Source organism: Leucopleurus acutus (assembly GCF_964270905.1).
Source record: "Leucopleurus acutus genome assembly, chromosome: 5".
NCBI classification, from domain to species: Eukaryota; Metazoa; Chordata; class Mammalia; order Artiodactyla; family Delphinidae; genus Leucopleurus; species Leucopleurus acutus.
In genome coordinates, this window is record NC_139147.1 from 140628374 (window position 1) to 140644450 (window position 16077).

Sequence of the window (16077 nt, forward strand, 5' to 3'; positions counted from 1 at the left end):
AGCTATTCTTTTCTCCTTCACCAAAAACTCTGTCTCTGAGATTTAGGGATTTCGGTGTTAGGGTACAGAGGCCGGATTCGGCTTCAGCAGTACATGAGTTCACTGTAAAAAACAATCAACATTAATGCAGATGTTTGTGTGAACATCTCTTTTGTCACCCCTCCAACAGCAATACTGAATTCTAATTCCCTATGCTAAGGAAACCTTTCTAGGTTCAGTGTGTACTGACCCACAATATGTGTACAACTCAAGCCTACACACCTACACACATTTTACTTTTTTAAACTTTAAATCCATATATGACCACTGAATTGAAATTTCAACATGGATACGTAATTTTTTCCCCTAAATCTCCATACAGTGTTCTTTTTAGTATGTTAACTGGGAGGTGGTGGTAGTGGTGGTTGCTGTTACTATTACTGTTTTTAAATTAAGAATGAAGAGAAGGCTAACTTGCTTCTTAGTAACCTTCATCTTTAGAACCCTGGTCTTGGGCAGCAAGTAATGGACTCTCATCGGGAAACTGAAAGGGATTTCTGTGTTTGCCCTGTGAACATTTACCCCAGGGATTCTCAGAGACTGGACTCGGTTTTTGTAGCTAAAGAGAACCAAATATGACATGTGATTTGTTCAGTGTCACTCGTCAGTGTTCTTCAAACAGTTCTAATGCTTACATATTCCACGTTGGAAGTCCCAGCCATGCTCCCAACACATATAACCCCCGAGCTCTCATCACCTCATTTTTTTTTTGTCCTCTCTTTACAAGTTGCATCTCGATGAGAAACCAGAAAAAATTCCTTAAAGAACCTCAGAGCTTGTAGTCTGCACACCCCAGATGCAGAGTTAGCGCAGAGTTGGGCAAATGAGAACTGTGGCATGCATCCAGAACTCACCACATTTACCGAGCACCATTCAGATGGTGGCAGAGCTCATGAAACTCCATGGAAGAGCATTTATTGCTGAGGAATCTTCAAAGATCTCAATAAAGGCAGTCTTCACTACCAGGGGTCTGGATATGGAGGATTGGCCAAAACAAGGCACCAAAGACGCTTGAATTGGCTCTCCAAATAAGCCTGAGTAAAAGCACACCAAAAGTTCCTTTCTCCTGACTCATAATGAAGAACAGACTAGCCACGCTGTTCTCTGAAGGCAAATGGAACTGGAAATGTCCTCAGATCTCTCTAAACCCCAATTTCTTCAACCAATAAAATGAGAGCAACGAAACTGCCTACTGGTAAAGTCGATGTGCAAATGAAATGATGCGCATAAAATGTTTAGTATAGAGTCTTCAAGATGATGCTTATAACCAGACATTACTGTTGGCATTATCATCTTGATTTTTCTGGAATTCGGTCTGAAACTTATATTACAATGAGCCCAAATGTCTGGATATAAGGAATAAGATTTTTTCTCCCTGACACCGTTATCTTATCGTTCTCTGCTATATGCCCAGCACCTGAAACAGCAAATGCCAAATGAACGCACGAATGATCAGATGAATATGTTTTAGCACTATTACATTTTTACATTAACTTCTTTCCCATCTACTTCGTGGAATCCTGTATCCTTTATTATGAAACTATGATTTGTTCTCCATTTCCTCACAGCCTGTACCAGAACACTCTAGTCTTCACGTACAGTTATAGCTTTTACATCATTTGAAATTTTAAGTGGGCTGTTTTCCCTCTACTGCCAATAAGTGTGTTCCTACTCAATCCATTTATCCTCTCTACCATGAGCACAAAGATGACTGGGAAGATCACTGATAATAGCAGGCAAACTGATCTTCCTCAGATTCTCTAAAATGACTAAATGCACTGTGCTTTTCTCCCATGTAAAAGATTGTGAGGTGACAGAACCAGCACAGGAAATTTGGAAAGGCAGCTCAGTCACACAGGTGTGGCCAATCGAGTCCACAGTGCAACTTTCCCATACACCTACCCTAGAATCAATCACATATTTGCTTAAGATCCAGATCACTGCAGAGCTGTCTGTTAATCTGAATGGATTACTATCCTTACTTCTATCCATCCAACAGTTTAATGGGGGAAATAAAAGAAATATCCTTTTTAAAATAGACATACCAAGACATTTTCCTACAGTTCTCTTGAATTTCAAACTCTTTTTAAAAAACGTTATTGGAGTATAGTTGATTTACAATGTTGCATTAGTTTCAAGTGTATGGCAAAGTGATTCAGTTATACATATACATGTATTCATTCTTTTTCAGATTTTCTCTTTGGTATCACATGAATTAGAATAAAATTGAATAAGATTGCAATTCAAGGGCACAGCATTCTGAATTCTCCCTTCTCAATCATCTCTCTGTTCTAAACAATTCAAAAGAAAACTAGATATTAATCCAATGTCACAAAGCGTTTTCAGATGTGCAATTGAAAAAAAGTCATTGCTCCAAATTTATCTTAATCTCTCACATCCTCCTAATTATTTCTGTTAAGAAACTACTATTTATATTTGAGAATATTTGTTCCTGCCAGCATCTTGATAAAACACAAACAACAAAAATATAAGAAAAGCAAGCAGAGGTAGAGTTGAAACCTAGTCTGAGAAACGATGCGTTTCATATTTAGCAGGAGAATGGAGTTGAAAGCAGTTAACAGAGAATAGAATGGGACGGCTAACTCTTCCTGAGATGTGAAGTTAGAGTGTGTCTGTCTCATTACTTTTGAAGTGAGGTGATCATCAGACGTTCTCCTATGGCACTGAATCATGTTTCTAGGTCAAAAACAAAAACTAATTTAATTCCACCTAGCTAGGATTTTTCAAACTACTCCTCTGGCAGGTAGATAATAATAGAAAATGAGTCAATGAGCATCAACGCCCTTTGTAATAGCCACTAAATATTTCTAAACCACTCTCTCATTGCTAATTGTGCCACAGAAACAGAGGCTTACTACGCAACCATGAAAATGCACCTCTCGGCTCTCTTGCTCCAAGGAGCACAATTGGCAATGGCTCAGGTAGCTGCATCTGAAATCCTCACTGTGTGTGTGAGGGCTACACTTGCCACGACAGCTCCCAGCAGATGACTGAACTCCTGTAAGATGCAGCTGTCCACTGATGGGAGGACTTCCGCTGGAGGACTCCCTGCCAGCCTCGCTGAAATAGCCTTAAGACGGAACTGCCGTCTAAGACCTTGCTTCTTCCTTCCTCCCGTCCTCCCTTCCTTCCTTCCCTCTCACCATCAGAACGGCAGAGAGTGCTCCCTCTCTTCCATCTCTCTCCCCGTGTTACCTTACTAGCATTTCTCCCAATAAATCTAACCCTCCTTTGGTGCCCGCTGCTCAGACAACTGTGACCTACACCTGTACTTCACACAAAAGGAAACTGGGGCAGATCTATTTTTCATAAACAATCCCATTTTAAAGTCACTGGATAAATATATAAAACAAGCAAGAGAATCTCTATTTTTTTCATTTATAATTATTACCTGATTTCTGTTTCATCAATTCTGATTTGTTTATTAGCTTTTATTCAAGCTTGATACCATGGTACTCGTCTCCCTGATCCCTCACAGACACATTGCCCCTATTAAACTCAAAAAAAAAAAAAAAAAAGCACGTTCCTTTGATTTTTAAATTCCAATGAAAGAACAAGTTTCTCAGGTGGGTTTGAAGAAACCAGTGCAGAGGGGGCTATGACTGCTCTCAAAAGGAAGTTTTGCTCTTTTTCTTTCTTTTTTGGGGGGGCAGGTGGGATGGGGCAGCAGTTTGTGGCAGAGAGCGCTAGCTAACCACCAACCCCGTTCCCTCTTCTGCTGGACACACAGCCACCAGAGTACAAGTCTCTGCCTCCTCTGTGTGGCTGGGTGTGATTGTGTGACTGAGGTCTAGCCGGTGACATGTGAGTAGAAATGAAGGACACTGTTTCCAACCCTGGCCCATTAAACCTTTCCTGTGCGATTCTCCATGCTCCTTACTTTCTCATATATCACTGCCCATGAGCACAGCAAACCTGGAAACCACATGCTGAAGACGAAAAAGTGACAAGACAGAAGGAGCCTGAACCTCCGAAGTACCAACAGAACAAGAGCTGTTTGGACCAGGAACCCCTGGACTGCTATGTAAACAAGAAATTAACGTTATCGTGTTAAGCCTTTGAGATCTGGTGCTGAGCTCCCTACCACACCAAGCATTACTTTAACGATGGTATAGTTGGATACCATGAGTCTACCTAACAGGAGTCATCAGAATGATGACCCCTGCAAGGCAGTGATGACAGGCAGGGTGTGACAAATGGCTGGGAAGATGGCCACTGATGGTTCTGCCCCCACTCCTTGAATCTAAAGGGTCCTCTGACCTGTTTTGACCAACAGAATACAATGGGGACCAACCATGAGCCAGTTCCAAGTCTAACCTTTAAGAGCACAGACAGCTTTCACTTTCAGCATGGACCCAGTGACCATGCTGTAATGAAGTCCAAGCTGTCCTGCTGGGGGCAGAGGTCACCTGGAGAGGCCGTGGAGGATGAGATTCCAGGGAGAAAGGGCCACATGGACAAGACTTAAGGCACCACAAGCCAGCTGCCAGCTCCAAGTCTCCAGCCCTTGGTGAGGCAGCCATGTCTTCTTTCCAACCCAGCCCATGAGCCAGCGGAACGCAGCCATGGCGGTGACCCCAGCTGATACTGTGTGGAGTGGAATGGTCCAGTCAACTCACAGAACCATGAAAAGTAATAAACTATTGCTGTTTTAAGCCATTAGGTATTTTTTTAGGGGGTGGGAGTTGTAGTTACACTAGAAAAGATAAACGATGCATTCAAATTTTAAATAAAGAGTTTAGAGTAGGAGACAGCTTGAGATGTGATATTTTCTATATTGTGTTTTCAGCTTTGAAATTCAAAAATAGAAATAATTATATCCTTTCACCCTTTTAAAATATGACTGTATTCTCCTGTGAATTAAATGACAAATAGACATCTTTACCTAGTAAAAAATATACCCTGATTTCGACACAAACAAAAGTAGCAATACACGGAACATTCTTGTTATTTTAAAATAAAATAATATATTTACATCAAAAAAGGTCAAATTATACAGGAGAGTGAAAAGTGAAAACTCCCCTTCCTGCTTCTCTCATGACTCCAACGTCACTTCCTCTTCCAGAGGCAACTACTGAGGACATTTTAATTTAGCATGTTTTATCCTTGCAGGTTTTTTCTATGCAATGTCTACGTGTTTGTGCCTTGTGTAGTTTTCGGTGTTTGAATATTATTAGATCAGACTGGATGTGTTAGTTCTCATCCCACAGAATTCATTTTTGAGAGAACAAATATGCTATAACAGACTGTATCAAGGGACTTACTTTTTACACATGTGCTTTCTCTTCTAGGACCAAGAATCTGCCACCAACTGCTTCTCTCCTTTGGTGAAAGCATACTACATCACCACAAGAGTTTCTGAAATATGGACTATCTTTCCCACAGAACAGGTTTTCATCTCTTTGATTTTCAGGCATTTTCATTGCCTGAATACTTATTTTTCATGTTTCCGTTTCAACTATTTCCCAATAGTCTTCAATTAAGAAAAAATAATGGTGGAGGATAAGGCTCTGATGTTCAGTCATCAACAACTACTAGTAACAAGGATTGTGAGGGCAGGATAAACCTTTACTGGCTCAAAATCGTAACACTTGTCTCAAACTCAGATAAAGGAGAATTAGATCGAAAAACATGAAAATAGAGAGAGACTTTTCTCCTTAGACATCTCTGCACTCAGTGCTCTTGAATAATGTAAGATCCTCAGATTCTTGAGTCAACATTGGAAAAACTAATAACCCCACAGAGAGATTTCTTGGGTCAAAACTGCTAGGTTTCTTGAGTATCAGGCATCTTTAGAAATGAATAGTTTGGGTCCTTTAATACTAGAAGATAATGCATTTCCTGCTTCTTTGCAGATGAATGCAATGTCTAAAGGCATTTCCAGGACACACAAGAAAAGGTGATTCTCTTTTCAAACAATAACTCCAATTAGACTCCTTCATTGGATATATCCCCTTCGATATATCCCCTTGAGGTATGTGACAGTGTCAAGAAGACACTAGATAATAATAATAGCTGTGGATTGTGTCTTCTAAAGATGGCCTAGATAATATGTCCCAAACCACATATTCCTCTTACAAAGCAACTCCATCCATTAAAAAAAATGAAATCTACATTCCCACCCCTTGAAACCAGCTGGGCTTTTATGACAGGTTCAACGAGTAGAGTACAGTGGAAGTGATCTTGCATGACTTCTGAGGCTATGTCATAAAAGACAATTTAGTTTCCACCTTGCTGTTGAACAATCACACACTGAGCCCTGAGCCTCTCTGCATCCAAGCTAACTGCGGTGAAGCAGCCATGCTGTCAGGAAACCCAAATAGCCTACATGGGAGAATGGATGGGGAAATGCAGAGAACTCTTCAAGAGAGATGTACAGTCAGCTCTCAGCTACTCCAGGCCCCCATCATTTCAGCTATAGCCCCTCAAACCAGAACCAATCAGACAAGCCCTTCCCAAACTGCTGACCTACAGAGAATATGAGAGAGAGTGAAATGGTGGTTTTGTTCTATGTCACTAAGTTTTGCACAACAATAGACAACTAGAATAATAGCTGATATATATTGAGCCATAATTGTGTGCCAGGCAGTGCTTAAAAAAAAATTACATGTATTAATTCATTTAATCCTTTTGAAAACCCTGTGAGATAAGTATAATTATTCTGTTTCAAGATAAAAAACTGGAGCAAAGAGTGTTTCTGTAACTTCCTTAAGGTCACCGTAGTAGGTGGAAAACACAGGGTTTAACTCTGAGAGTCCAGCTCCTGAGCTAACACTTCTGTTTTATTATTACATTATAGACATACAGTATACGTAATATCTATAATATAATTGAACATAAGCATCAACACTGTCGATGAAATATATACATCAACCACAGTTATATTATTGGATAGAATAAAAATATTCAAAACTTTTTAAGATAACACACAAAACTTCAGAGAAATATCTGTTTGAAGCTGTTCATCCAGACTCTCTGGAAAGCAAGACTTTTATCAAAGCATTTCCTGAAAACATGTTTTCATTTTGTTCTGTTTTATCATCACGTACTTGGCCTTTTACTGAGGGTCATTCTAAGAAATAGTGATATGAAAATTGTTTCTACCTAATCAGTAAGAAGCAATATCATAGACAGACACCACTGCGTGAGTAAAGACCTGTTAGAATTCCACATAAGGTACAAGATATCTAAACATGGAAATATTCTTCTGCCCTTTTGAGGCACTTCTCTGCAATGAACTTAATTATCTGGTTTCTCTTACTTTAGGATTTAAATTATTAACTTAAATAAACAGGTGGGATCCAAAAGTATCAAAATATAAGAATACCTGAAGGGTCTTTATCTTGGGAATTTATATAAGAAGAAAGCTTTGAGAAGTATTTATTTCTTATTGAGGACAACAGAGAGTTTAACATACCGATTATTTATAACAAGTTCTAAAGAACATGCAGCAGTATCCAAATCTTCAGTTCCTCATTACCTCGGAGTTGGTGGTAAACCTTAACTCCTATGGCTAGAAGAATGACCTCAGAAGTGGTCCCATCTGTATCTTCTTTGGTGGGGCTTTGTTCTCCAACCGGCCTACATCTTCCTTTTGTGGAACCCCAGGCAAGGGTACAAGTGGGAGCCTGCATACCATGTGTCTAAATATTTAAAAGGTATAACCTATGCTGCACCCACAGACTGGTCTGCATTCCTACCCAAGGGTCCTAAAGCCACATATGAGACATCACCATGGGAACCCAAGGGCTAAAGGGGCTGCACTGAGCATGAGGAGCTGGGCAGAGTAGGGCGGATATTCACCTACTGATTACACCTGCTCACCAACTTAAGGAAATTCTCTGTTGTTAGGCAATACATGTTGGGTTTACACATGTCTGCAAGTTCTTTGATATTTCTCCTCTCTGAGTCCATCCAGGCTGCTATAACAGAATACCATATACTGGGTGACAGAAATGTTCACAGTTCTGAAGGCTGGGAAATCTAAGATCAAGGCACCAGCAGATTTAGCGTCTAGTGAGAGCCGCCTCCTGGGTCACAGACGGTGTCTTTTCACTGTGTCCCTGCATGGCAGAGGGGCCAGAGAGCACTCTGGGGTCTCCTTTGTAACAGCACTAATGCTCCACCCTCCTGACCTAATTAACCCCCCGGCAAAGTCCCCATTCCAAACACCACTGCATTGGGAGTTAGGATCTTACCATATGAATTTTGGGGAAGACACAAAATTTCAGTCCAGAATACCTCCCATCCATAGGTGGAATCTAATTGCTCTCCTCTTGAATATGGTCCAATCACAGTGACTCGGATCTAATACAAAAAAAGTCATACAAGTGATTCTGTGTGAGTTTCAAAGCTAGTAGAAAAGGAAAGGTGATAGAACCTCCTTCCAGGTAGGGGTATTTTCTCTCTCTCTCTCTCTCTCTCTCTTTCTGTGTGTGTGCTTGCGTATGTGTGTGTCCCTATGGACTCTGGGGGGTCACAGTCTCAGAGAGGCCATGCGTAGGCATTGCGGGTGACAGCCCCAGCTGAGGTGCCAGCCAGTGGCCTGCACCAACCACCAGATATGTGCATGAATGACCCTTCAGATGACTGCAGCCCAACTGATGCTGAGGACAAAAGAAACAAGCTATCTCCACCAAGCTAACTCGGTTCAAATGGCAGAATGAAGAGCAAAACTGCTGCTGTTGTCTTAAGCCACTAAGCTTTAGGGTGGTTATACAGCCATAGATAAGCAGAACACAGTGTTAAATACTAGTTTTTTCCAGTATTATAAGGTTAAATGTCCCGGATTTCTATGTCAGAAGATCTAACAACTTGAATGAAAGCACCACCACTTCTTACTGTGCAGATAATAAGTCATGTACTATAGATTAGCCTCCGTTTCCACGTGTATATGATAGGGCAATAACCCACATCCTCAGAGACATCAAGAGTTTCCAAAGGAAAATGTATATGTAAGCATATGATACAGGGCACTTCACTTTTTAAGAAGAAGCCGGCAGGCTTTCATTTTGGAAAGCACTGCAGACTCCAGACAAAAAATGGCACAAATGAACTTATTTACAAAACAGAAATAGAGTCACAGATGTAGAAAACAAACTTATGGTTCCCAGTGGGGAAAGAGTGGGGGGAAGGGTAAATTGGGAGACTGGGATTGACATATACACACTACTCTATATAAAACAGATAACTGATAAGGACCTACTGTATAGCACAGGGACCTCTACTCAATACTCTGTAATGACCTATATGGGAAAAGAATCTAAAAAAGACTGGATAGATGTATATGTATAATTGAATCACTTTGCTGTACAGCAGAAACTAACACGACACTGTAAACCAACTATACTCCGAAAAAAGTTTTTTAAAAAAGAACAATGCTATGTGTTCCACCGGCACCTTATGGACGGATTCATCTTCGGGATTTGCTTTCTCACTGAACTGAGGTTCTGGGAAGGCAAAATGCTCCCCACTCATACCCCTCACAGCTCAACTCTGTCATCTGCTCCAGCTACACCATCAGAAGGCTCTGCAGCCTAAAGAATGACTCAAAAACAGATTCTGACTTGAAAAGTTGACTTTTCTAGGGGCTAAATTTCAGTGATACTAAGTCTTTTCTTTTTTAATTTTCTTTTAATGTTCTCTAAATGGCATCAGAAGATGAATTTCAAAGAGGTAAAATGTATTTAAGATTTCATTTACCAAACAAACACAGTAAAAGATGATATCAAACATCTGCGGTTTTTCAATCACACAGCTAGCAAATAAGCACAAAACGGTTTTCGTGAAGGGCATAATTTGGCATCCTTGCCATCAAAAGGCAATTTTAAACACATAATTCAGATGCCCATTGACAGCAGCACTTTCTTGTTGGGTATTAGTCTGCCAGGATGAATCTGGAAATACAGCAATGTCTCTCAATTAGAAGCATAAACTTTAAAAATGAGAAATAAAATCATGGTGGCGTGAACAGGACACAGGTGGGTAATTGACAAGCTTGCATAATGTGGAAAAAATCATAGGTTAGAGGAAAAGTCATAACAATAAAATAAAGCTTTGAGTTTGCACAGCCACTTCCCCCAAAGAGATCAAAGCCCTTTATATATATTATCTCCTTAATCCCCCTGTTACCTGCTGCAGGGGCAGGGTTAGGGCAGATACCCTTTGGTGTGATTCTGTCGCCATGGGCATCCTATGTGGCAGCCTTTTGTGAACCCTATTACTTCCGTTCTCTTTTCTGTAATAAAGTGTGAGATTAGCTTTCTAGTTACAGCTGGAGATATAACGCAGCATCAGTTCTTCAACAAATTTGTCCCTTTCCCCAACTTGTCACACTACACAGATAACTACGTAAAATATTTCTGGCTACAGGTACATTATTAATGGGCTGTAACTGTGTCTCTGAAAGAGAGTTCAAAGACATCAAAAACATCTGTAACAACTAATTAAAGACTTGCTTAACTACGTGAGATTATTTCAGAAAGCGGTTGGCTGTGGGACTCGTTTGTTGCCCAACACCCCAGACATTTCAGACATTGGATTTTTTTCAGCCAGCCTTCTCCGACCTCCTACTAGAAAGATTATATACATGTTATAGAGCATGTATGCATAGATCCATGAAAAATATTGAAAATAAAGCACTATTTTGATATCATGCATACTAATGTCTCTGAAAGTCCGATTATCAAAATCTTATTTCACATCTCTTTATTCATTGTATTTCAGGAAAAGATAAGCCTCTATGAAATATAACTGTGTTTCGAATGTTATTCATTCGCAAGATGTCGATCAAAGTTATCAAACTACAGCTCATCTTCCTTGAGGGAGAAAAAATTACGCTGGTTCAGAAACCTGTTTCTATGATCTACTAACCTTTATACATGCTAATAATTTTACTATATTAGAAGATTCTATTGGGTAAATGTGTCTTTGATAATCCATCCCAGGATTATATCTGCCACCTCAAATTCTCTTTGAAAATAAAATGTCAAATCTATGTGGCACTGAAATTTTAAATCAGTGACTCCACTTCTAAAATATAATTAGTTAGGAAGAAGCATAACCAGTTGTTTTAATTGTCTTGGAAATATGCACCTTGATTCTGGGATATACAGCTAAAGGAAAAGAGTCACATGCAAACTTTCAGTTTGTGTCTGCGTGGAGCTACTGCCTTGAATTTTTGTATAAAATAAAATACAAGAATTTTGGTACCCCCCGAGCTATAACAACACCCAGATCTTCAGAAGAAATGTCATTTTAAGATTTTTTTTTTTTTTTGGCCACACGACATGGCTTGAGGGATCTTATTTCCCCGACCAGGGATTGAACCCGGGCCCACAGCAGTGAAAGTGCCAGGTCCCAATCACTGGACCACCAGGAAATTCCCCAGAAATGTCATTTTTCACAAGTGGATCCCTTACAAGAAAGTTGCAGAGGCACTTAGGGACTGAGTACTAAATTTAAGTACTCACTGATTTGAGTAACTTAAGCACTATGTGCAGGTTTTGCATTTACACTGAAATTCAACTTTTTTTTTTTTTGCGGTTACGCGGGCCTCTCACTGCTGTGGCCTCTCCCGTTGTGGAGCACAGGCTCCGGACGCGCAGGCTTAGCGGCCATGGCTCACGGGCCCAGCCGCTCCGTGGCACGTGGGATCTTCTTGGACCGGGGCACGAGTCCGTGTCCCCTGCACCGGCAGGCGGACTCAACCACTGCGCCACCAGGGAAGCCCTGAAATTCAACTTTTTAATGAAAGCCTGAGTTAAGGCTGCCACATCCGGCTGCCAGTTTCTGCAACTAGTTACAGACACACTTGCTACTCTAAGTGTGGTCCTGGGCGTCATCTTGGGATCACTGGAAATGCAGAATCTTAGGCCCCACTGAACTAAGGCCCCAACCTACTGAGTCAGAATCTGCATTTTAACATAATCCAAAGAAGACGGTTATGCACATAAAACTTGGGAAGCACTGAGCTAAAATACTCTCAGAAAACTAAAACACAGAATTAAAGAGACTGTCTCAACAGAACTAAAGGTGGCATATTTGGTCCAATGCATCTTTCATCCATCAGATCACCACCACCATCCCATGTACCCTCTCCTCCATTTTCAAAATATGCCTTGGTCTGTCAGATAAATGTAAAATCAATAAATCAATAAATACAGCCACAAGGTCCACTGTTGGTTTCCTCCTGGATTTTCAGCACTGACATTTTCTGCCTCAATGACTGAGAAGGATGATTTTATGTCACACCAAGGCGGAAAGGGAAGCAAGAGAAGAGTTTTGGGTTCCCAAGAGGAATCTACAGCTTTGCCTTGCTTCAGACACTGTCTAGTTTTGGCTCTTCTAGATTTTAATTGATTGGCTTACCATCCTCCAGTGTGACACACAAGTGCCATCAGTGGAAATGAAATGTGTTTGAACTTTTCCTGCTTCTATAATATTTCATTGGCTTCATGTCATTTTACTATGAAAACGTCACTGAACTCTTCTAAATATTAAGTTCTAGGCAGAAGCTATAAATAAAGTGTCATTTTTCTGGATGTGAATGGATTTGTAGAGAAATTCGACAGAATACTCCTATCGACACTGAAACATGAAGTGAATAACAAAGTGGAAAGTTCCACTAGAATAAGAAGGGTCCTCAAAAATACCCCGAACTGCCCATGCGGAATTGTGCCTTCTAAAATCTCGGACCACAGGAAGTAATTTTAAATGTTGAGTTTTCCCATCAAAGGCCTTTTAGAATCATACTATATTTCCAGGGAATGTTTAGTATTAACAATCAACATTTTGAAATATTTGGAATCTGTCTCCCAGGTCACATAGGTTATGATGAACTCACAAAAGGCCACAATTAGCCCTATTTTTCTCATGGTTGCCAGATATCATAAGCAGTTTTCAGGGGTAGCAATTTCCAGAATTCCATAAGTCCTTTACTTCAGCCTAAGAAAGTCGAATATAATCTCTATAATTTTGCTCTGGTCATATACCGCAGCTTAACTAACCCACTCCAAAATTCAACATAATTTTTTAAAAACCCACCAATTTTACTATGCTCACAGATTCTGTGAGTCTTAGGAATCCAGACAGGGTGTAGCAGGGATGGCATGTCTCTGGTCTATGATGTTTGGGGCCTCAGCCATGAAGACTCGCATGGCTGGGGGTGACTCAAGTGGATTTGCATGGCTGGGGGTGAATCAAGTGGATGGGGGATGCGATCCCAGAGCCTGGACCAGGACTGCTGATGGAGACTATGAACCAGCATCTCTATAACCGCCTCTGCATGTGGCTTGGACTTCCACACAGTAACGGTGGCTTCAGGGTAGTAAGACTTCTTACCCTGGTTAAGGTCACAGCCTCCAGAGCAAGTGTCCCAGAGAACAAGGCAGAAGCTGCATGGATTTTATGACTTGGCTTCAAAAGTTACATCGTGTCTCTTCTACCATACTCTACTGGTTGAAGCTATCACAAACCGGCTCAAACTCAAGGGAAGGGGACAGAGACCTTAATCTCAATGAAAATATTGTCAAAGAATGTGAGGCAATATTTTAAAACTGCCACATAACCATTAAGTTAATTAATTAATTAATTAATTTATTTATTTATTTATTTTGGCTGCCTTGGGTCTTTGCTGCGCACAGGCTTTCTCTAGTTGCTGCAAGCGGGGGCTACTCTTTGTTGCAGTGCACGGGCTTCTCATTGTGATGGCTTCTCCTGTTGTGGAGCATGGGCTCTAGGCACACGGGTTTCAATAGTTATGGCATGTGGGCTCAGTAGATGCGGCTCGTGGGTTCTAGAGCGCAGGCTCAGTCGTTGTGGCGCATGGGTTTCATTGCTCCGTGGCATGTGGGATCTTCCCAGATCAGGGCTCAAACCCATGTCCCCTGCATTGGCAAGGGGATTCTTAACCACTGCGCCACCAGGGAAGCCCAGCCATTAAGTTTAAGAGCAATATTTCCATTTAACAAATGGTACCAAAGTTTTATTAAAAAGTTAAAGAAAAAAACCCCAAACAATTGGTCAAATCCAACTCTGCTATTCTGCAGATGAAGAAAAAGGTCTTGATTGAAGGACAATCGCGCACAATATATTTCTTTTCCTTTTGTCATCTGAACTAGGTTGTATGCGTTTCTCTCGAATTTAATCTCAATATTCTTAGCACTCTATGGAAGAGGACTTTCCTCGTTAATGACGAGAATAATTCATCCTATGTCCCACCTGGAAGCTCTATGAAAGGTACAAAGACATACCGTCTTTAACAGAATATTTATCTACCAAAGTCACTGTGCACTCCCCAAAAGGCAAATCTTCTGAATCAAATAGTTTATCTATGTCCATTAAAATGTTCTTTGCCGGGAGGGCTTCCCCGGTGGCGCAGTGGTTAAGAATCTGCCTGCCAATGCAGGGGACACGGGTTCGAGCCCTAGTCTGGGAAGATCCCACATGCCGTGGAGCAACTAAGCCCGTGAGCCACAATTACTGAGCCTGTGCGTCTGGAGCCTGTGCTCCACAACGGGAGAGGCCGTGACAGTGAGAGGCCTGCGCACCGCGATGAAGAGTGGCCCCCACTCGCCGCAACTGGAGAAAGCCCTCACACAGAAGCGAAGACCCAACACAGCCAAAAATAAATAAATTAATTAAAAAAAAAAATGTTCTTTGCCCACACATAGTAAGATAGATTCTCTCCACACCCTGCAGCCATTAGTGTCCCCAATCACTCTTACACAGTGAAACAGAACTGAAATGTATTCAACCAGGTAGAGACAGGAGGGACGAGGGAGGTCGGCAAAATCGCATAGGAAGTCAGTGACATTTCTCAAGGTCAAAGTGAGTAGTAAAGACGTTTCCTCTATAACGAGAGATAGGGATTGCACTGCTGGAAAGAACCATAATAAACATTACAGGGGAAAGTTGTAAATCATTCCAAGACTGAGAGAATACAGTAAGAAGAGCTAAAATAAGAAGTTGAAGCATTAACTGAGACGATCTGGGGGGAGGTTGAGGGAAGAGGGCTGCAAGGTCTGGCTGTTCCTGCTACTTCCCCAGTCCTGGGGCACACAGAGCTGAGTGGGAGGGCCAGCAGTAAGGGCTCCCGGGGTGAGACGCACCGAAGCGGGGTTCTTGGGGCTGGCTGCACCAGCCAGGGGGCTTGTGAAATAGGGCATTACTTATTTATCACAACTGTACAAGTCTGAACTGCTAGTACTTGTGCATTTGAATTTCTAACACTAGGAAAAGATGTTGTCCTTGAATTTGGGGATGATGCAGCAAGAGGGTGGTATCAGAATTCCACATGGGACTTCCCCAGTGGCACAGTGGTTAAGAATCCGTCTGCCAATGCAGGGGACGTGGGTTTGATCCCTGGTCCGGGAAGACCCCACATGCCACGGAGCAACTAAGCCCGTGCGCCACAACTACTGAGCCTGTGCACCTAGAGCCCGTGCTCCACAACAAGAGAAGCCACTGAATGAGAAGCTGGCGCACCGCAACGAAGAGTAGCCCCCACACAGCAATGAAGACCCAAAGCAGCCAAAGATATATTAAAAAAAAAAAAGAATTCCGTGTGAAGATGGACTAAGAAATGCTGTTTCTCAGATGAAGATGAAAAAGAAATCTGCTTAGGAATAGGAGGATATGGTTCGTGTAATTCTAAGCATGGCAGTTAAATGTACACACATACACACACATGTTCAAAATCTCCATTTTCACTGCAGTGTGCCAAGTACCTGCTTCAATCTAACATAAAACAAAAGTTTTCATTATTCTCTTATAAATGGCACATGCCTTTCATACTGTGTGTGTGTGTGTGTGTGTGTGTGTGTGTAAGATAGGTAATAAGTTATTTAATTATTTTTAAATGAATGCCTTAGAAAACGTCTTTTTAAAATTAAACTATTCCACCAGTTTTTAAAGAAAATACTGGTATTTCACGGTCAGTTATTTTTGATTAGGCTTCAGCCCCCACCACCAGCAGCCATGATGGGCAGAATAAGAATCTTTCAGGAGACATTTATT